The following is a 22,799-nucleotide window of genomic DNA, read 5'->3' on the forward strand; positions in this document are numbered from 1 at the left end:
TCATCAAAGCAAAAGGTGGCTACTTTGAAGAACCTAGAATATAAGACATATTTTCAGTTGTTTCACACTTTTTTGTTAACTATATAATTCCACATGTGTTAATTAATAGTTTTGATGCCTTCAGTGTGAATGTACAATTTTCATAGTCATGAAAATACAGAAAAATCTTTAAATGAGAAGGTGTGTCCAAACTTTTGGTCTGTACTGTATATATATATATTTTTTAACCGTGTTAGCCAGTAGATAGAAAAATATTTAGATTTGAGAGTCCTTAGTGGTTGATACCTTTTAATGGCTAACTGAAAAGATGGTAACAGGTTGCAAGCTTTTGAGACTACTCAGGCCTCTTCATCAGGCTAGTATAACCCAAAATCTGAAGAATCACATATTTATACACAATATGGCACAGAAATAATGCAACAGATGAGACAAGGGATGAAAAGCAGAGTTATTACTATGGGAGAGATAAACATTTCTGGCTGTAAATATTTTAGCAGTTCATAGATAAGGACCATGAAAGTTTTATTGTTTGATGCAGTGTTGTCATCTCTCCCATAGTAATAGCTCTGCTTTTCATCACCTGTCTCATCTATTGCATTATTTCTGTGCCATATTGTGTATAAAGTAGTCTCGAAAGCTTGCAACCTGTTACCATCTTTTCAGTTAGCCATTAAAAGGTATCAACCACTGAGGACTCTCAAATCTTAACATTTTTGTTTTTACAAGCATTTTTCAATTTTACCCATTTAATAAGATGAGACGACCCCTATTAAGTATCTTCCAAATGTATTCACAGAAACATGGCGGTCGTCTTTAAGCATGAAGAATGCTGTGTGAGGGCAAGGGAAATCTCAGAGGAGTAGAGGCGGCTGCGGAGATTTATCTCTTGTTAGTTTCTTTTTGTAGTGTATTACACACACTCCGGGATACCAACATATGATCTGATTTACTGCTCTCTTCATGTCCTGGGAAGAATAAAATGCTGCTTGTGAAGAGATGTTCCATGTCCTCCGATGTCCTCTACGCCTGTTATTAATGTGCCCCTAGTGCTCCTGCTATTGGTTACAGGTTGTTTTTGGCTACACTCACATGTACATTCAGCGCAGCGGCAGCATATAGACTTACGTGGTCCTAAAATTATATTTTTACCATAACCGTTGCTATAAAAAAACTTGCTCTATAATAATGTAAAAAAAATAATAGATATAAAATATATAATAAAAAATTGGTCATGTTTCTGACTTTGGAATATAAGTATTTATAACCCCTTTCTACAGCGCACAGTTTAAGTTTGCTGACCGACCTTGGATTTGCCGTTAACCATCCATTTTCCTAGACCCTTTGTCTTGATACAGTATCTTCTTGGAATTTTTTCACTCTTGTTTTTTTGGCTTCCCAAGTGCCGTAACATTTTTTATTTTTCCCCCATTCGTATAACTGTATGATAAGTTGTTTTTTTCCCGGTGGCTAATTGTAATTTTGAATGCAACCATATTATTTACTGTATAATTTATAAAAAAAAGTGGAAAATACTCTATCTAGGGGTGATATAAAAACAAAACAACCCTTCCGGCAATTCCAGTATTGTCATTCTAGATTTTCTTTTTACAAATTGCACTATGCTGTAAAAATTACCTGGTCACTTATTATGCAGGTAAGTGCAATTAAGATGATTATAAATTTATATACCGGTAGTTTATTTATGTTTTACTACTTAAAGAAAAAAAACAAAATGAAAAAAAAAACATTTTGTCACCGTATTTGGGAATCCATAACTTTTTTATTTTTCTGCCAGTAAGGGCTAACTTTTAATGGTACCATATTACGGTTTGCATTTGGACCCCTCACAATCTGCAAATTGTCACCTATTCTGTGGATCACTCCTGTGGCTAAGTGATAACTTAAATTCTTTGAACAAACCTCTTTAAGCTAGCCACAAACCTTCAATCACTGTCACCTATTCCTCTCTTCATACACATTCTCTTCATACACATGCATGCACGATTCTAGCGAATGTGCATGTTTTGTAAACAATGTAAAAAGGAGTACCAACTGAGAATTAAAGGGGTTGTCCCCTACTTTTACATTGATGCCCGATCCGTAGGATAGGGCATCAATGTATGATCGGCCAGGGTTCCGCATGCGGCACCCCCGCCGATCAGCTGTTATCGGTGCCGGCGTCGGTGGCCGGAAGTGCTCACCTGCGGGGCTCCACCGTAAAGTGGTAGTGGCCGCCATGGTGTACTGCACATCCGCCTCCTATTCTTCTTCCTTTTCTAACTTCTTTAATGTGCCCCATCCTTCTTTTCCCGATATCATCTGCCATGAGATAGTCAAGAGGTCCCCACATACTTGATGGTCTGTGAGTCCTACCAAACATGCAGATTTTCCCAACTTTGCAGTGCACTTGCCATAAATATATAATGTTTCTAACTGGTGTAAAAGCCGCTGTGCTCCTGAATCTGGCGATGTTTTTCTTTTTTTCCTGCGCCTCTCCGTTCCTGAGATATGATCCACTTTTCACTGTATATAAATCTGATATTTTTAGCCAAGTGGGAGTGGCCCTCACAAGACACCCACAGAGAAGAGTAGAGGACCACGCCCACTTAACTAATAAGACCAGATTCATATACAGGAAAGAGGAGCCCGTATCTCATGAACGGAGAGGCGCAGGAACAAAAGAAAAACAACATCGGAAACAGGAGAACGGCGGCATTTACACCAGGTAAAAACGCTACATATTTATGGCAGATGACAGATCCTCTTTAAATGGGTAATCCAGCCTACTTGCACAAGCAATACCTGCTACACGCTCATGCGAGCCGACAGATATCTGAAGATGTGATGTCAACAGCCCTGCTCACCACCATCCTATGTGGAGGCCAATCGGACTGGATTACCCCTTCAAGGACTATGTTAAACCAGTGATGTTGAAGGTGTTTTTTAGCTTTCGCTCCTGTTCTGCTTCATCGAGCTCCTGTATGAAATATATATGAGGAGCGCAGGGGTCAGGAATGAGTTTGCATTGCTCCGTTGCCGCATAGATTTCTGCACATTAGGGAAGCGGACAGTAAATGATTGTGTTCTCCGCGCCAGGTTGAAGCTGTTCATCATTTCTACGGAGCTCAGCCATGGAGCCGGTGATCTGTTTCCTCTTGTTTCCCGCTCACCCTGTTGCTTTGTTTTCATTGTAGGGCACACGGTGAATCACACATACCGATCTCCTGATTTTCATCTCTCACCAGAATTTCCTCTCCCGATGGGTTATTCTGCACAACACCGGATAGAAACGCAGAGTTTGGCCCAGAACTTGACAGCTGGTAACCTTGGATTCAATTACGGATTTGTTGGTTTGCAGACACAAGTGACTCAGAAATTTGTAGACACAAACAAAACCTGGTGGAGCTTCTCGGGAGGCAAAAAGACAAAGCAGCGGCATATTGATGGGAGAATTCATAAATAATCACCACGATGGTTGGCCGCCTCTCTCTGGATTCACTCTAAGTGCAGTCCGTATGTCGGAGTTTTTCAAAGACGAGCAAATTAAAAAAGTTTATAAAATATGATTCACTTATAAAAAAAAAAGTGAGGGAAACAGATAGTGCTGAGCAAATATAGTCAACTGGTTGGCTCTTTGTGTGGACGAATTGATTTGACCCTTTCCGGCAGAGTTAGAACATGAAGGTCCTAGCCCCCAATCTGTAGCAATGCCCTATACTTAGCATGTGTCTACTGGTGTCTTTAGGTTCCCTCAGGCATTAGCACCTTTGACCTCTGCTTCCCTTATAGTTGCTCCCTTCCTTTGTGAGAGATGGAATCTCATTGCTATCAGCGACTTCTCAAACTAGAAACAAGAGTCAGATCCGTCTTCCAGGACAGTGTTTGCTGCAGGCGGCGACTCCACTTTCCATCAAAGAAAGTGGGTGCAAAGGTTCCTTCACTTTGATGTGGTCACTGCTACATACAAAGTCACCGAGACCTATTGTCTCGAAAATTTCATCTTATACATTTTTTATTGTAGAATTTTCCAAGGCTTATCATGTGGGTGTTAGGGACCAGAAAGCCGATGGGCGCAAAATCTAACTTCTACCCCATTCAACTGAAAATTATGCAAAACACTATTTCAAGGTGAAGAATTTAAGTATTAAAATATCTATTTATCGTGTAAGAGTTTGAAAACCCTTCAGAATTTTCCATATTTCTGCATAAATTTGAGCTAAAACAATATATCACAAGTCCTATAAGCAGATAAAGAGAACCAAATCTAATAATCTAAAATGCAAACATGGAAATTAGCCATGTTGGGAAGTTCAAACCAGATGTCTGCTATTTAATTGGACATATTACATGGACTAATTATTGGGGATAGATTTGGACAAATTCCTTTAGATTTGGATAATTTAAGAAAAATACAAGTTAGAACTTTTCTTTAGAACGTTTTGAAGACCTTTAAGTGTCATTATTTATCCTTCTACACTCAATATTTCTATTTTACCTGTAGCTAATACTAATAGAATTGTTTTAGAGTGCTGGAAACAAGTGTTGCATTATCAGACTTTTCAGATAATCGGAAAACAAATGAAAGACATTGGGCCCGACTCATCATTTGCGTTTTTTTTTAAATTTTTAAATCACTTTTCTTTTTTTCTTTTTTTTGTCTTGCGATAGTGGTTTTTGCTCCAAATTCTTCAAAATGGCATGAACTTTTTGCAACATCAAAAATGTTCTTCATTTTTTTGTTTTACTTTTTGGATGCCTTTTTAGGGAGAAAAAAAGTTGTATGTTCTACTAAAATATCACAAAATTTGTGCAATTTTTTTTCTTTATTGGTATATAAAATCATTCCGTGATCTGGAGTACATTTCTGAAACTTTTAAAAAGTTGAAACTGATGAATCAACACGAAAAACATCTGGAAACCACAAACCCCATCCATGATGGCGAACATAAAAAAAGCGGGAGAACATATATGAAATAGGATATAAAAAAAGGCGCAAATTAAAAGAATAAGACACAAATCAAAAACAGATGAAAAACACAAAATAAATTAACAAAAAAGGCACAAATGCAAAAATATAAAACAAAGAGTTACCCTACAAAAAGCAGCTTTGAAAATTGTTTTGCCGCTGTTGTATGCAGCAGCAGTGGCATTTTGTGCTGCAACATGTGAACACAGCCTTATAGTATTTGCACATAGTGAATTTTTTGTATGTCTCTTGGTTGGTTACGACTCAATATATCGAATTAGGACTCACAATCCATCCTGATACATTAATGTGGGTGTTCAGCATATGCTACAAAATGTCATTATCTGTCCCCGCACCGCAAGGCTGCTGGCGAACGGATTCTATGCACTGCGCATTGTATTTCATCCTCCATTGTGCTTCTACAAATCAGTTGAATAACCTCCACAACAGCTGCATAATCATCATTTATTTATGGCTGTTAAGAAGTGGAGAACCTCTATGTTATTCTGACAGCGTGCTCTAAACCACCGCAGGAGCAGACTGTACCCGACTAGTACAACTTTATTTATGGCAAACGAATCATTTCATGACATAAGCCATAACTTCGGCGTTCTGGCAGTTTTATAAAACAATCAAAACTTTTTCTACCTAGTGCAGGATACTGAAGCAAACTCTGCCTGATCGATTTACTGCAAAAAAAAAACTTTGAAAATAAAATTAATTTCACCTCCCCCGCTCTAAACTTAGGAGAATTGTTGACTCAGAGGAAAAGTGAGATCCTCTAGGGTCCAAAACAAGGTTAAGACTCAAAACCCTTTAATCTCTACCAAACAGACTATTTTCATAGATTTTTCACAACTTCAATTGACATAGCAGCTGACTAAGATACCTCTTTTTCCATGAACAAAAAGATTGTTTACCTGCAGCCACCACTAGGAGAAGCACACTGCTTACAGATTCATGCAGTTCTCAATAAGTTCAAGGAACTTCATAGGCAGGGTTTCCTAAAACCTGGAAGCTAACTAAAAGGATATAATTACCCCATCAGCCAGTAGGGAGAATTTACTACATACAGATTTATGCAGTTCTCAATAAGTTCAAGGAACCTCATGGGCAGGGTTTCCCAATACCTAGAAGCAAACTAAAATTATATAATTACTTCTTCAGCCACTAGGCAAAGCTTACTACTTATAGATTTATGTAGCTCTCAATGACTTCAAAGAACCTCATGGGTGGGTTTCCTAAAACTTGGAAGCTAAATGAAATTATATAATTACATGTTCAGCCACTAGGAGGAGCTTTCTACATACAGATTTATGCAGATCTGAATGAGTTCAAAGAACTTCATAGGCAGGGTTTCCTAAAACCTGGAAGCTAACTAAAAGGATATAATTACCCCATCAGCCAGTAGGGAGAATTTACTACATACAGATTTATGCAGTTCTCAATGAGTTCAAGGAACCTCATGGGTGGGGTTTTCCCAATACATGGAAGCTAAAAAAATATATATATAATTACTTCTTCAGCCACTAGGGGGAACTTACTGCATACAGATTTATTGCAGTTCTCAATGAGTTCAAAGAACCTCATAGGCCGGGTTTGCTAAAACCTGGAATCTAGGTAAAATTATAGAATTACTTTATCAGCCACTAGAGGGAGCTTAAAACATATACATTTCTACAGTTCTTAATTAGTTCAAGGAACCTTATGGGTGAGATTTCCTAATAACTGGAAACTAACTGAAATGATAGATAATTACTTCTTTAGGAACTAGGGGAAGCTTACAACATATAGATTTTTGCAGTTGTCAGTTCAAAGAACCTCATAGGCAGGGTTTCCTAAAACCTGAAAGCTAACTAAAATGATATAATTAACTCTTCAGCCACTATGGGGAGCTTACTACATACAGTTTTATGCAGTTCTTAATAAGTTCAAGGAAACTCATGGGCGAGGTTTCCTAATACCTGAAAACTAAGTACATTTTTTCATTACTTCTTCTGCTACTAGGGGGAGCTTACGCCATACAGATTTATGCAGCTCCCAATGAATTCAGGCAGGGGGGAAGTGCGTTGCCAGTGGTTGCCCGGGGCAAGTCAAGTAAACCACAAATAATACCTCCCGAGTGTCCCTAAAAATAAATTTTCTCTTGACTGCCACTTTTAAACAATTAATGTTCCCATCAAAAAGTATTAATGTCCCTTGCTGCTCCATTAAAAAAAGTAATAAATTCCCCTTAGTGCTCCCTTTAGAAAGTATTAATACCCGCTTAGTGCCCCCTTAAAGTCATAATGCTCACCTTTGTACTACCCCGACAAAAAATAAGATTATACTCATCTAATCTGAGCGACCAAGTTCTCTTCCCCCCAGCAAACAAGTAACATTTTGTTGGTCATAGGTCTACACCATTCGATGGATAACAGGATGGAAAAAAGGTTGGGCTGTCATGGGTGTGTCAGAGGTGACAGACAGTCGCCCTGCAGTGGGTTGCAGGAGATCTCTACGTTTGGCATTGCAGACAGCTTCTTAGATATGAGGCTGTCTTTAGGACCGAGCAGCTACCTCTCTCTTGCTAATTAGCTCTCTGGCCTGGGTGTATATATACCTGGTGTGTCTGAGAGGGAGTCACCGGCTATATTCATTTCTACCTGTGAAGCTTAGCAGGAGCAGTACTTTGTCTTCTCTGGAGCTTGAGGCCGTGTGCTTATTTGGAGTTCATCTAAAGCTAAGCCATTTCAACTTGTTTTGTCTTCCCTTGTTGTCTATAGAGTTTAGTGGAGGTTGACTAGTGCTCATCTCCTCCCATCCTTAGCCATAGACAGGGAGAGCAGGGCGAGGCACGCGTGCGGCGATTGCTGAAGAGGCAATATAGGGACGGTAGTTGAGACAGGGTGACGCCAGATCAGACTAGGAGGTCTCCACTTCCCCCTTTCCCTAGTGTCTGGGCTCCCTTTCCCTTTTCCCTCTGTGTTGCACTAAGTCTTTCCCACACCTGGCGTGACAGGGGCCTATTGAACTCTGCTCTGGCACAGGATCTAATTGTATTGTCGTCCTATCGATACTGATAAGACTTCAAACTGGTTCTCACCTAGACATCCGGGGTGTCCAGCGAGAAGTCTGTGTAGGTGCACTGCTCCAGATCTTTGATTCTAGTAACATCATTGCTACTTTCTATTTTTTCCTTTTGAAAATAGAATTTTGGACCCAGAACAACCTCCTCTATAATCTCCTTACACTTTGCCAGAGTTTAGCGAACATCAAAGATGTGGAATATGTCAATAGAAATAAATTAAAATGATGTCATTACTTCTGCAGCCAATGGGTGAAGCTTACTGCTCATAGATTGATATAACTACTAATGAGTTCAAGGAACCTCGTGGGCGGGGTTTCCCAATAACTGGAATTTCCCTTGGAGTCTTTCAATAGAATTTAAGAAATTATATATGCACCTCGGAGGAGTTCATCATGTTTGGATTTCTAATACAGTTCAATAAAAGTTTGTATGCACAAATCTAATGGCAGAATCATTTTCTGATTAGATGCTGACTAGGCTGCTCTTAAAGGAACAAACACCTTCAGCAATAAACAATGTTGTACACCATTACAACACCAGTCTGGTTCTGCAGGTCTGGGGGAAAGTCACCCAATCAGGTTAGAAAAAGTTCATTTCTCCATCACCATTGTGGGTGGGGGAGGGGAAGTGACAACTGTTCCTGGCACATAATGAGTGATAGACTAGTCTATTTTCAAAACTACCAGGCAACAACATGTAAAAGCGAGATCACTTTAAGAAGCTAAGCGAGCTGACATAAGCAGTCAGTGAGTAATCCATCTCTTACTTCTACAGTTTATCTCTCAGTAATGAGGACCTGAGTCTTCAAGAGACTGATGAGGAGAAATCAGCAGCTCGATGTTTTTGACACAGATAATTCATTTTATTCTGTGTAACAGTCTGTTTCTTTGGATTATCAAGTGTGAGACGCTGTGGGTCATTTACCACGAACACTCCGCAGAACGGCAGAAAACTGCTACCTAAGAAGAAGGGAGGATCTAGAAACGACTGGTCATAGAACAACAGCACATGGTTCATCCAGACTGACCTCATAATATTCCTTTTTATTTTATCTATCTATCTATCTATCTATCTATCTATCTATCTATTATCTATCTATTATCTATCTATTATCTATCTATTATCCATCTATCTATCTATCTATTATCTATCTATCTATCTATCATCTATCTATCTATCTATCTATCTATCTATCTATTATCTATCCATCTATCTATCTATCTATTATCTATCTATCTATTATCTATCTATCTATCTATTATCCATCTATCTATCTATCTATTATCTATCTATCTATCTATCCATCTATCTATCTATCTATTATCTATCTATCCATCTATCTATCCATCTATCTATCTATCTATTATCTATCTATCCATCTATCTATTATCTATCTATCCATCTATTTATCTATCCATTTATCTATCTATCTATCTATTATCTATCCATCTATCTATCTATATATTATCTATCTATCTATTATCTATCTATCTATCTATCCGTCTATATCTATTATCCATCTATCTATCTATCTATCTATCTATTATCTATCCATCTATCTATCTATCTATATATTATCTATCTATCTATTATCTATCTATTATCTATCTATCTATCTATCCGTCTATCTATCTATTATCCATCTATCTATCCATCTATCTATCCATCTATCTATCTATCTATCTATCTATCTATTATCTATCCATCTATCTATCTATCTATCTATTATCTATCTATCATCTATCTATCTATCTACCTATCTATCTATCTATCTATCTATCTATTATCTATCTATTATCTATCTATCTATCTATCTATCTATTATCTATCTATCCATCCATATCTATCTATCTATCTATCTATCTATCTATCTATCTATTATCTATCTATCTATTATCTATCCATCTATCTATCTATTATCTATCTATCCATCTATCTATCTATCTATCTATCTATTATCTATCTATCCATCTATCTATCTATCTATTATCTATCTATCTATTATCTATCTATCCATCCATATCTATCTATCCATTATCTATCTATTATCTATCTATTATGTATCTATCTATTATCTATCTATCTATTATCTATCTATCCATCTATCTATTATCTATCTATCTATCCATCTATCCATCTATCTATCTATTATCTATCAATCCATCTATCTATCTAGCTATCTATCTACAGACCGAGGAATCTAGATGGATCCCTGCCCACAATCCCTACACACATCGGCCTATCAGAGGCCAGCAGCAGCAGGTGACATACGCAGACAGTGCAATTACATCATTACGTTACATCACCTCTTACTTGTGATAAAGGAGGAAGAAGGCGTCACTTGTCATGGGAGCAAGGACAGGTGAGTAGAATCGTGTATTTTTTTCATGTGAAGAGCAACTATATGGAGGACAAAGAGGGAGATATTACACTATATGGGGCAAAGAGGGAGACATACTATATGGGGACAAAGAGGGAGACATTATACTATATGGGGACAAAGCGGGAGACATTATACTATATGGGGACAAAGAGGGAGACATACTATATGGGGACAAAGAGGGAGACATTATACTATATGGGGACAAAGCTGGAGACATTATACTATATGGGGACAAAGAGGGAGACATACTATATGGAGACAAAGAGGGAGACATTATACTATATGGGGACAAAGTGGGAGACATTATACTATATGGGGACAAAGAGGGAGACATTATACTATATGGGGACAAAGAGGGAGACATTATACTATATGGGGACAAAGCGGGAGACATTATACTATATGGGGACAAAGAGGGAGACATTATACTATATGGGGACAAAGAGGGAGACATTATACTATATGGGGACAAAGTGGGAGACATTACACTATAGGGGGCCAAAGATGGAGACATTAACCTGTATGTGGCCAAAGTGGGGGACATTATACTATATGGGGAATAAAGAGGGAGACATTATACTATATGGGGGACAAAGAGGGAGACATTAACCTGTATGTGGCCAAAGTGGGGGACATTATACTATATGGGGAATAAAGAGGGAGACATTATACTATATGGGGGACAAAGAGGGAGACATTAACCTGTATGTGGCCAAAGTGGGGGACATTATACTATATGGGTAATAAAGAGGGAGACATTATACTATATGGGGGACAAAAAGGGAGACATTATACTATATGGGGACAAAGCGGGAGACATTATGCTATATGGGGACAAAGAGGGAGACATTATACTATATGGGGACAAAGAGGGAGACATTATACTATATGGGGACAAAGCAGGAGACATTATACTATATGGGGACAAAGAGGGAGACATTACACTATATGGGGGACAAAGAGGCAGACATTATACTATATGGGAACAAAGCGGGAGACATTATACTATATGGGGACAAAGAGGGAGACATGATACTATATGGGAACAAAGCGGGAGACATTATACTATATGGGGGACAAAGAGGCAGACATTATACTATATGGGGGACAAAGAGGCAGACATTATACTATATGGGGACAAAGCGGGAGACATTATACTATGTGGGGGACAAAGAGGGAGACATTAGACTATATGTGGTCCAAAGAGGAAGACATTATACTATATGGTGGACAAAGAGGGAGGCAATATACTATATGGAGGACAAAGAGGGAGATATTACACTATATGAGGGATAAAGAGAGAGACATTATCCTATATGGGGGACAAAGAAAGAGACATTATTCTACATGGGGACAAAGCAGGAGACATTATACTATATGGGGGACAAAGAGGGAGATAGTATACCATATGATGGACAAAGAAGGAGACATTATACTATATGGGGGCCAAAGAGCGAAACATTATACTATATAGCGGCCAAAGAGGGAGACATTATACTATATGGGGGCCAAAGGGGAGGACATTATACTATATGAAGGCCAAAGAAGGGTCATTATTCTCTATTGGAGCCAAAGAGGTGGACATTATATTACATTGGAGCCAGAGAGTGAGACGTAATACAACATGGGGTCAAAGAGGGGGACATTATACTACATGGGTGCCAGAGATAGGACATTATAATACATAGAGACTAGAGAGGGGGACAATATACTACACTACTACTACTAGTGCTATATCATACTACCTACAGAGCTTCTGTTTAGAAGTGTTTGTATCTTTTGTGTGGTATTTTTCGGTCACTATGTGTTGGTAATATGTGGTCTGGTAATGGTGTGGTGGTATTTGACCTTTCAATGTGGTATTATTTGGTCACTATGTGGGATAATGTATAATCCGGTCATGTTGTGGTGGTATTTGTCCCTTGTATGTCGTATTATTGGTCTTAGAATAGTGGATCGTGTTGTGTATGGAGTCACTTGCTCTCCCTGATATCATTAAGGGGAAGATTCTTTATTTCCACAAGAAATTAAATACTAAATACTTGGAAGTTTAAACCCTCCCTGTCCTATGAGATGCTGTTGTACAGTGGTAGAGATGCCCTTTAATGGGTTCTCCAGTGAAAACAAGTTACCTACCCAGAGGATAAGTGAAAACTTATTGGTCATCATTTCCTTTACACTTCACAAATACTTGCTGCTTTGTGTTGGTATCACATAAAATACATTTAAGTTTGTGAGTGCAACATGAACAAATGTGGAAAAGTTCACGTGGTATGAATACTTTTTCAATTATAGACAGACAGATAGATAGATACATAGAAGATAGATATACAGTTGTGCTCAAAAGTTTACATACCCTGGCAGAATTTTTGCTTTCTTGGCCTTGTTTCAGAGAACATAAATGATAACAAAAAAACTTTTTCTCCACTCATGGTTATTGGTTGGGTGAAGCCATTTATTGTCAGACTACTGTGTTTTCTCTTTTTAAATCTTAATGACAACCAAAAGCATCCAAATGACCTTGATCAAAAGTTCACATACCCTGGTGATTTTGTCCTGATAACTAGAGATGAGCGGTGTTCTACTCGAACTGTTCGCCAATCTCAAATTCGAGCTGTTTTGGGCGGTGTTCGAGCCGTTCGGCGAACACGAACAATTTGAAAAAAATTCGGCTGTTCGAGGTTATGTTCGATAACTGTTCGTGCACCAAAATCATAACTGGATTTTTTCTCAGTAATGCTGGAAATTAATGTTAATACACAGTTTGAGTGTACAGCAGGGCGGGGGGAGGGGCAGGGGATGGATCTCTGCAGGAATAATGAAGATCTCCATTTTTTTTTCTCTTTCCTGCATTTACAGTGGGGAGGTGCAATCTGTCAGCCTATCAGCAGCGCACACACGGAGCGAAGTGCTTTTTTTCACACAAGCAAGGGCATGTGTCATTGGCAGTGTATGTCACATGTCCTTGCCCTATAAGACCAAGCCATTTTCCCCGTCGCCACCATTTTCTCACTGCTGCAGCTGCGTGTTAGACGGCACCGCTGTTGCTGTGTGCGCTATACCTTGTTAATTTCAAGCCAATTTTCGCACAAATCTACAGATAGCTTGGGAGTAGGGAATAGTTGTGATTGCAGTCCTTTTGAGGACTAGGTTACAGCATTTCCTACGACTTTTATCAGGCAGGTCTGTGCTCTTAAATAGATAGGTTGGGAGTAAAGACTAATTGTAATTGCAGTCCTTTTCAGGACTAAGTTACATCAGTTCCTATCAGTTTTTGCCAGGCAGGTCTGTGCCAGTGCTGTGCAAGTTTTTTTCACAGCATTTGGCTGAATCTAGCAAAGCTAATCCTTTTTGGCCTATTGCAGAGTGTGTTAGTCAGTGGAGTAGCCTATCTGTGTTGCAAGCTACACCACCTGTGTATAGAATACCAATTTTTTTACTGCACCTAGTGAAGTAAAACCTTTTGGGCATAGCATCATTCTATTAGTCCATCTATACTGACCTCCATCAGGTTGCAAATTCAAAATAATTTTTTGTCTGCATCTAGCTCTGAAAAAATATTTGGGCTTCTAGCAGTGTGTGGGACTTGGTTTATTAGTCCATCTATACTGACCTCCATCAGGTTGCAAATTGAATATAATATTTTTCTGCATCTAGCTCTGAAAAAATATTTGGGCTTCTAGCAGTGTGTGGGACTTGTTCTATTAGTCCATCTATACTGACCTTCATCAGGTTGCAAATTGAATATAATTTTTTTTTGCATCTAGCTCTGAAAAAATATTTGGGCTTCTAGCAATGTGTGGGACTTGGTCTATTAGTCCATCTATACTGACCTCCATCAGGTTGCAAATTGAAAATAATTTTTTGTCTGCATATAGCTCTGAAAAAATATTTGGGCTTCTAGCAGTGTGTGGGACTTGTTCTATTAGTCCATCTATACTGACCTCCATCAGGTTGCAAACTGAATATCATTTTTTTCTGCATCTAGCTCTGAAAAAATATTTGGGCTTCTAGCTGTGTATGGGACTTGTTCTATTAGTCCATCTATACTGACCTCCATCAGGTTGCAAATTGAATATAATTTTTTTCTGCATCTAGCTCTGAAAAAATATTTGGGCTTCTAGCAGTGTGTGGGACTTGTTCTATTAGTCCATCTATACTGACCTCCATCAGGTTGCAAATTCAAAATAATTTTTTGTCTGCATATAGCTCTGAAAAAATATTTGGGCTTCTAGCAGTGTGTGGGACTTGTTCTATTAGTCCATCTATACTGACCTTCATCAGGTTGCAAATTAAAAATATTTTTTTGTCTGCATCTAGCTCTGAAAAAATATTTGGCCTTCTAGCAGTGTGTGGGACTTGTTCTATTAGTCCATCTATACTGACCTCCATCAGGTTGCAAATTAAAAATAATTTTTATCTGCATCTAGCTCTGAAAAAATATTTGGGCTTCTAGCAGTGTGTGGGACTTGTTCTATTAGTCCATCTATACTGACCTCCATCAGATTGCAAATTCAAAATAATTTTTTGTCTGCATCTAGCTCTGAAAAAATATTTGGCCTTCTAGCAGTGTGTGGGACTTGTTCGATTAGTCCATCTATACTGACCTCCATCAGGTTGCAAACTGAATATAATTTTTTTCTGCATCTACCTCTGAAAAAATATTTGGACTTCTAGCTGTGTGTGGGACTTGTTTTATTAGTCCATCTATACTGACCTCCATCAGGTTGCAAATTAAAAATCATTTTTATCTGCATCTAGCTCTGAAAAAATATTTGGGCTTCTAGCAGTGTGTGGGACTTGTTCTATTAGTCCATCTATACTGACCTCCATCAGGTTGCAAATTAAAAATATTTTTTTGTCTGCATCTAGCTCTGAAAAAATATTTGGCCTTCTAGCAGTGTGTGGGACTTGGTCTATTAGTCCATCTATACTGACCTCCATCAGGTTGCAAACTGAATATAATTTTTTTCTGCATCTAGCTCTGAAAAAATATTTGTCCTTCTAGCAGTGTGTGGGACTTGTTCTACTAGTCCATCTATACTGACCTCCATCAGGTTGCAAATTCAAAATATTTTTTTTTCTGCATCTAGCTCTGAAAAAATATTTGTCCTTCTAGCAGTGTGTGGGACTTGTTCTATTAGTCCATCTATACTGACCTCCATCAGGTTGCAAATTAAAAATAATTTTTATCTGCATCTAGCTCTGAAAAAATATTTGTCCTTCTAGCAGAGTGTGGGACTTGTTCTACTAGTCCATCTATACTGACCTCCATCAGGTTGCAAATTCAAAATTATTTTTTGTCTGCATCTAGCTCTGAAAAAATATTTGGGCTTCTAGCAGTGTGTGGGACTTGGTCTATTAGTCCATCTATACTGACCTCCATCAGGTTGCAAATTGAATATAATATTTTTCTGCATCTAGCTCTGAAAAAATATTTGGGCTTCTAGCTGTGTGTGGGACTTGTTCTATTAGTCCATCTATACTGACCTCCATCAGGTTGCAAATTGAATATAATTTTTTTCTGCATCTAACCCAGCCAATAGTTTTGGCCTAATACCACAGTTTGGCCACTCAGCTCTGCTCGGTTCCCATCCATTGTTTTTTTGTGCAAACAACTCCAGAGTTGTGAATTAGTTAACCACCAAAATGAGTGGAAAAAGGCCTGCTGCTGGTGGAAAGGGGAATAGGCGTGTTGGGAAAGGGAAAAAAGGTTGTGTCCGTGGGGTAGGTGTTAAAGCAACAGTAACATCTGCAGAAGAAAGACCATCTTCCAGCCAAACTAAAATGTCTACTTCTTTTAGTGGACAATGTGATAAGATCCCTTTCTTACGGCCACGCCAATCGCTACAAATTCCAGATGAGGCACAAAAACAGCAGGTGCTTCAACGGATATCAAGTGCTCCTTTAAGTGGGCTCTCCTCCACATCAACTTCAACATCACAAATACTCCAGTCCTCAAAGGTGTCACCCCAATCGCACTTGCTTCCTCACAGCTCAAAAATCTCCAGCTGCCCGTCTGAGTATGAGGTAGAACAGATGGTTGAGTCTGCAGAGCTGTTTACTCATACTATAGCCTGGGAATCAGAGGTCGACTCCAGCGCTTCTGTGAATCCAGACGAGGAAATGATCTGCACTGATGCCCAGAATCTTTATGAGTCAGATCCAGGACCAGACGCTGAAGGTTCTGACCATAATGTAGACCCTCATTCCCAAACTGTAACTCCTGTTGGTGGAGACAATGAGGAAGACGATGATGAGACTCAAATACCTGATTGGAGCGACAACTTTAGTTTTTTGTCAGGGCAGGAACAGGTTGGCTCTGAGGACGACGGGTGTGATAACGCACAGGGTGATGATGATGAGGTTGGAGATCCCACTTACTGTCAACCCACAGTCAGCCAAGAGATGAGGTCAGCAGAGGAGGTGGAGGAGAATGCTAGTGACGACGAGGTCAGGTTGCGCCTTCCTGGACAGAGACGTAGTACTGGAAGCACGTCAACAACTGCATCCTCAAACACAACTCTGCCTCTCACTACAAGTCGTGGTGGCTCTTCAGGTCGCATGGGTGCTAAGCCTTGCATAGCCTGGGCATTTTTTCAGATCGATAAAGATGACCCAACTCGTGTTATTTGTAACATTTGTCAGCAAAAGCTAAGTAGAGGCCAAAAAATACATAGTTTGAGTACTTCATGCATGAACCGGCACATGGACATGAAGCATAAGTTGCAGTGGGAAGCTCACTGTGCTACAATGCGGCCTAGCCGGCCGGGCCAACCACCGTCTGCCACATCTTGTGCATCCGTGGCCTCTTCATCCTCTGTGACTGGGGGGACAGCAGTCACACCTGTTTTGGGGCGCAGACCTGCCACCTCTTTACCCGCAACAGCCAGCGTGATTGGCAGGTCATCATTTTCTTTGGAGGTGGTAACACCAGCTGGTGTTGAGAGCAGTCCGACATCGATAGCACCACCTTTGGATCAAGGCAACCTAACATGTCCGCCTGCATCTTCCTCACAGACCGGCAGTTTGCCGGGGACACCCTTATCAACTCCGTCTAAGCACAATAGCCAGCCCTCGGTCCCTCAGATGTGGACAAATAAAAGACCATTTCCTCCTAGCCATGAGAAAGCTAAGAGGTTGAATTTCACCATCTGCAAGCTCTTGGCTACAGAAATGCTGCCTTTCCGCCTGGTGGACACAGAGGATTTTCGAGACCTTATGTCCGTCGCAGTGCCCCAGTACCAGATGCCCAGTCGGCACTACTTCTCAAAGAAAGGTGTGCCTGCGCTCCACCAGCATGTCGCACACAACATCACCGCTTCTTTGAGAAACTCTGTGTGTGACAGGGTGCATTTCACCACAGACACTTGGACGAGTAGGCATGGACAGGGGCGTTACATGTCGCTGACTGGGCACTGGGTAACTATGGTGACAGCAGGACAAGGGGCTGCTGTCCAAGTCTTGCCATCCCCACGAGTTGTGCGTCAATCCTCTTTATCTCAAAGTTCCTCCACTGCTTCTGCCTCCTCAACCTCCTCTCGGTCCTCCACCTGCACCCAAAGCCTGTCTGGTCATGCCACAAGCTTTCTAACTGCGCAGAAGGGATCCTGCACACCTCCTTACTATGCTGGCAGTAGGGCTCAACGTCATCAGGCGGTTTTTACTTTGAAATGTCTGGGAAATGTGAGTCACACAGCTGAGGAGTTGTGGTCAGCTCTGGAGAACCAATTTCATGAATGGTTGTCTCCACTGGACCTGAAACCAGGGAAGGCCGTGTGCGACAATGCTGCAAACCTGGGTGCGGCCCTTCGCCGGGGCAATGTCACACACGTGCCTTGTATGGCTCACGTGTTGAACCTGGTTGTCCAGCAATTTTTAGCCCACTATCCCGGACTAGATGGCCTTCTGCAGAGGGCACGGTCGCTGTGTGCTCACTTCCGCCGTTCGCATCCCGCAGCTCAGCGACTTACATCTCTACAGAAGTTGTTGGGCCTGCCACTTCACCGGCTAAAATGCGATGTGCCTACCCGGTGGAATTCAACTCTGCACATGTTGCAGCGACTGTGGCAGCACCGACAAGCCCTGGTGCAATACGTTCTGACGTATAGCCTGGGCCAACGAGATCCAGAGGTGGGGCAAATCACGCTGGAGCAGTGGTCTCAGATCAGGGACCTATGCACCCTTCTGCACAGTTTTGAAATGGCGACGAAGATGTTTAGTGCTGACGATGCCATTATCAGCATGACTATTCCGGTGATTTACATGCTGGAGCACATGTTAAACAGAATTCGGAGTCAGGTGGTGGCACAAGAGGAGGTGGAGGAAGTAGAGGAGGAGGAGTTGTATGCGGAAGGGCTAACATCTGCAAGGTCCAGACGGTCGGCAGCACCAAGGCGGCAGGCATGTGAGGGTGGGGGAGATGGTTTTACCAGGGCGGATGGTAGCAGCCAAACTAGTGAGGAAGGTGCAGGAGCCCAGGAAGAAGTGGAGGACGAACTGATGGAAGACTCATCAGATGAGGGAGACCTTGATCACATTTCTGTTGTGCGAGGTTGGGGGGAGAGGACAGAGGAAGGAAGCATGATTGTTACCTCGCCACCAACACAACAGGGACTTGGTGCTCCTGGATGCGCAACACACATGAGTGCCTTCTTGCTGCACTACCTGCAACATGACCCTCGAATTGTGAGAATTAGAAATAATCCTGACTACTGGGTTGCCACACTGTTAGATCCCCGGTACAAAAGTAAATTTGCAGAAATTATTCCTGCCATAGAAAGGGATGCACGCATGCAGGAGTATCAGCAGAGACTGTTGCAGAATCTTACATGTGCTTTTCCACAAAACACCAGTGGTGCACGTACTGAATCTCACAGTTCCAACTTGCCAACCGTGGGACCGTCGAGTGTTCAGCACTCAAACCGTAACAGAAACACAGTATCTGCTGGTAACATCAATTTTGCAGAATCATTTCACCACTTTTTTAGCCCATCCTTTGCAAGGCCACAGGAGACAAGAAGTCTGACACATAGTCAACGCCTAGAGACGATGGTACAGGAGTATCTCCAAGTAAACATTGAAGCCAAGAATGTGTCACTGGACCCTTGCTCTTTTTGGGCTTCCAATCTGGATAAATGGCCGGAGCTAGCCACTTAACGCCTTGGAGATCTTGTCATGCCCCGCAGCCAGCGTTCTGTCTGAACGTGTGTTCAGCGCTGCTGGTGGTGTGCTGACAGATAAGCGCACGCGGCTCTCCACTGATAATGTAGACAGACTCACGTTTATAAAGATGAACAAATCATGGATCCGAAACGACTTTTCTACCCCTGTGTTATCCTGGGGAGAGTAAAAACTTGATGATTGGTTAAAATCACCTCACCAACCATTTTAAGCTTTCAAATTACTAATCATGTTTATCTGTATCTTGGCTGGAAAATTATTTGGCCTTTGTAGCAGTGTGCAGTACAGATTCTATTAGGCCATCTATACTAAGCTCCACCAGATTTAAAATTACTAATCATGTTTATCTGTATCTTGGCTGGAAAATAATTTGGGCTTTGTAGCAGTGTGCAGTGCTGATTCTATTAGGCCATCTATACTAAGCTCCACCAGATTTAAAATTAATAATAATTTTTAGCTGCATCTAGCCCGGAAAATAATTTTGGGGCTCCGAGATGCGCAAGACACATAAGTGCCTTCTTGCTGCACTACCTGCAACATGACCCTCAGATTGTCAGAATTCGAAGTAATCCTGACTACTGGGTTGCCACACTCTTAGATCCCCCACACTCTTCGATCAACCTTTTCATTTTAATAAAGACCAAAAAAATGGTCATTTTTGAAATTATAAGCATTAGCAGGTTATTAGAGACTGAAATCAAACAGTTTTCAACTCAAAACTTTATTCTAGGTGATGTTACATTTGCACATAGGACCCCTTGTTCGAAAGGAGCTTCTGAACTCTCTCGTCCATTGAATTTGTCAGGTTTTGGATGGTTTCTGCTTCAATTGTTTTGCATGAGGACAGAATTCCCTCCCAGAGCTGTTGCTTAGATGTGAACTGCCTCCCGCCATCATAGACACTCCTTTTGATGATGCTCCAGAGGTTCTGAATGGGGTAGAGGTCGGGGGAGCATGGGGGTCGCACCATAAGTTTGTCCCCTTTTATGCCCATATCAGCCAGAGATGCAGATGTGTTATGTGCAGCATGAGCCGGTGCATTATCATGCATAAAAATGATCTTGCTGTGGAATACACGGTTCTTCTTCTTGAACCATGGCAGGAAGTGCTGTTTGAGAAACTCCACATACATTATGGAGTTCATCTTTACCCCTTCAGGGATCCTAAAGGGGCCGACAATCTCTCTCCCCATGATTCCAGCCCAAAACATTACTCAACCTCCTCCTTGTTGGCGCTGTAGCCGTGTTTGCGTGGGGTGTCCATCAACCAGCCATCCTCCACTCCATCCATCTGGACCATCGAGCGTTGCACGGCACTCATCCGTGAACAAAATAGTTTTGAAATCAGTCTTCATGTAATGTTTGGCCCACTGGAGCCGTTTCTGCTTGTGTGAAGTGGATAGAGGAGGTCGGCAGGATGGCGTATGCACAGCTGCAAACCTCTGAAGGACCCTGCATCTTGTTGTTCGGGGGACGTTGGAGGCAACAGCAGCTTCAAAAACTTGTCTGCTGCTATGACAAGGCTTTTTTGCCGCTGCTCTTTTAACCTGACGTAATTGGCTGTAGGAAAGAGTCCTCAATTTTCCCTTATCAGCACGCACACGTGTGTACTATGAATCAGCTACATACTTCTTGATTGTGCGATGATCAGGATGAAGTGTCTTGGCAATGTTGATTGTAGTCATGCCTTGACCTAAACACTCCACAATTTGTTGCTTCTCAGCAGCCGACACATCCTTTTTCTTTCCCATTTTGGCAGAAAATGTAGGCTGCTTAATAATGTGGGACAGCCTTCTTAAGTAGTCTTGCCTTTCATTGGACACACCTGCCAAACTAATTAGCACAGGTGTCTGCAATTGCTTACAGTGATATAAAGAGCCCTGACACACATCACCATCAATGAGTTTAACTGACAAACAAACAAATTCTTCCCTTATCACTCCTAAACACTTTTTGCATAATAATTTGGAACACAGTGTTCATGTGCTTTTCCACAAAACACCAGTGGTTCACATAGTGAATCTTACAGTTCTAACTTGCCAACCGTGGTCTGTATGGAGTTGTTCAATAAAGGGCCCAAAATTAAGATAACATAGATGGGAGAGGTCTCTATGAATAGGAATTCCTAAGTATTTGATACCCTGTGAGGGCCAGGCAAAGGGAAAGTAGGACTGGATGGAATCCTGTATGGATTTGGGGAGGGAGACATCGAGGGCCTCAGACTTCGCTGCATTGATTTTAAAATTTGACCATGTAACAAAGTGATCTATTTCAGCCATAACAGCAGGGATGGATATATGTGATTGAGTGATATATACTAGGACATCATCAGCAAATAGAGAGCACTTGTACTCGGTGCCTCCCACCTCAATCCACCTAATATTGTGGTTATGGCGAATTGATGAGAGCAGGTGCTCCGTCACTAGGATGTATAAGAGAGGGGACAGAGGACATCCCTGCCTTGTCCCATTGGTGATTATGAAAGGTGATGAAAATGTTCTGACGCGCCCCCTGGGCCTTGGGACACCCGGAGCCGGACCCTTTTTGGTGGATGCTGGTGGTTGTAGTCTCCGTGGCGGCGACCCGGTTCCGTGGCTCAGGGCGGTCAAACCAGTGGCGGAACTATTTATGTGGTTTTGATGTTTAAATGTCCGACTACGCCACCCGTGGATTGCGGTCAGAGTGAACCGCCGCTCCAGGGCAGACCGCTGAGGCTGGTGTTGTGGGTGCAGCAGAGCGTAGCATAACTCCCCACGGGAGGAGTATAGCCTCAGGGCAGTGTATGCGGAGGATGGGGGTGATGGTGCAGGGCAGCAGCAGTAACGACACGGAGTCAGTGATGCAGTCCAGGGCCTTTACTCACAGTTCTTATTATCCAGACCACGTCTGCAGGTAACGGCTGCCCACGTCGTACTGTGCTCACCAGGTGAGGGGCTCAGACAACTCCCATATAACTTTGGAGCGCTTCACAGGACCCCCTTTGTGTGTCCTTTGTCTGGCCTTTCTTACCAACCCTTCTGTCCGGCTGCCTCGGGCCTCATCTTGGTAAACTTGGTGCCAGTTTCCCTGACCCTATGTGGTGCCTTCCTAGCGGGTGTAGCGAGGGGCTGCGCCACATAAAATGTCACAGCCTCCGGTTTCTAGCTGAGGGTCGTTTCCCGCCTCCACTAGTTTCGGGGACCGGTCTCCCCCTTTGGC

The 22,799-nt window shown here is 41.5% G+C and overlaps 1 protein-coding gene across 2 annotated transcripts in view; it reads right to left on the reverse strand.

The window, feature by feature from the left end:
• KCNJ6 (potassium inwardly rectifying channel subfamily J member 6) overlaps positions 1 to 22,799 on the reverse strand; it is a 296,106-nt gene that overhangs the window by 207,987 nt on the left and 65,320 nt on the right. Inside the window, exon 1 of one of the 2 annotated variants that reach the window (XM_073668412.1) lies at positions 10,350 to 10,438. The exons of the other annotated variant lie outside the window; for it this stretch is intronic. The gene's annotated coding sequence lies outside the window, so the exon portion shown is untranslated. Of the gene's footprint in view, positions 1 to 10,349; positions 10,439 to 22,799 lie in introns of those variants that run through there. 2 annotated transcript variants of the gene reach the window in all.

This window comes from Phyllobates terribilis, unplaced genomic scaffold, assembly GCF_046119375.1.
Source record: "Phyllobates terribilis strain yellow unplaced genomic scaffold, ASM4611937v1 Scaffold_2__4_contigs__length_985480577, whole genome shotgun sequence".
Taxonomy (NCBI): Eukaryota; Metazoa; Chordata; class Amphibia; order Anura; family Dendrobatidae; genus Phyllobates; species Phyllobates terribilis.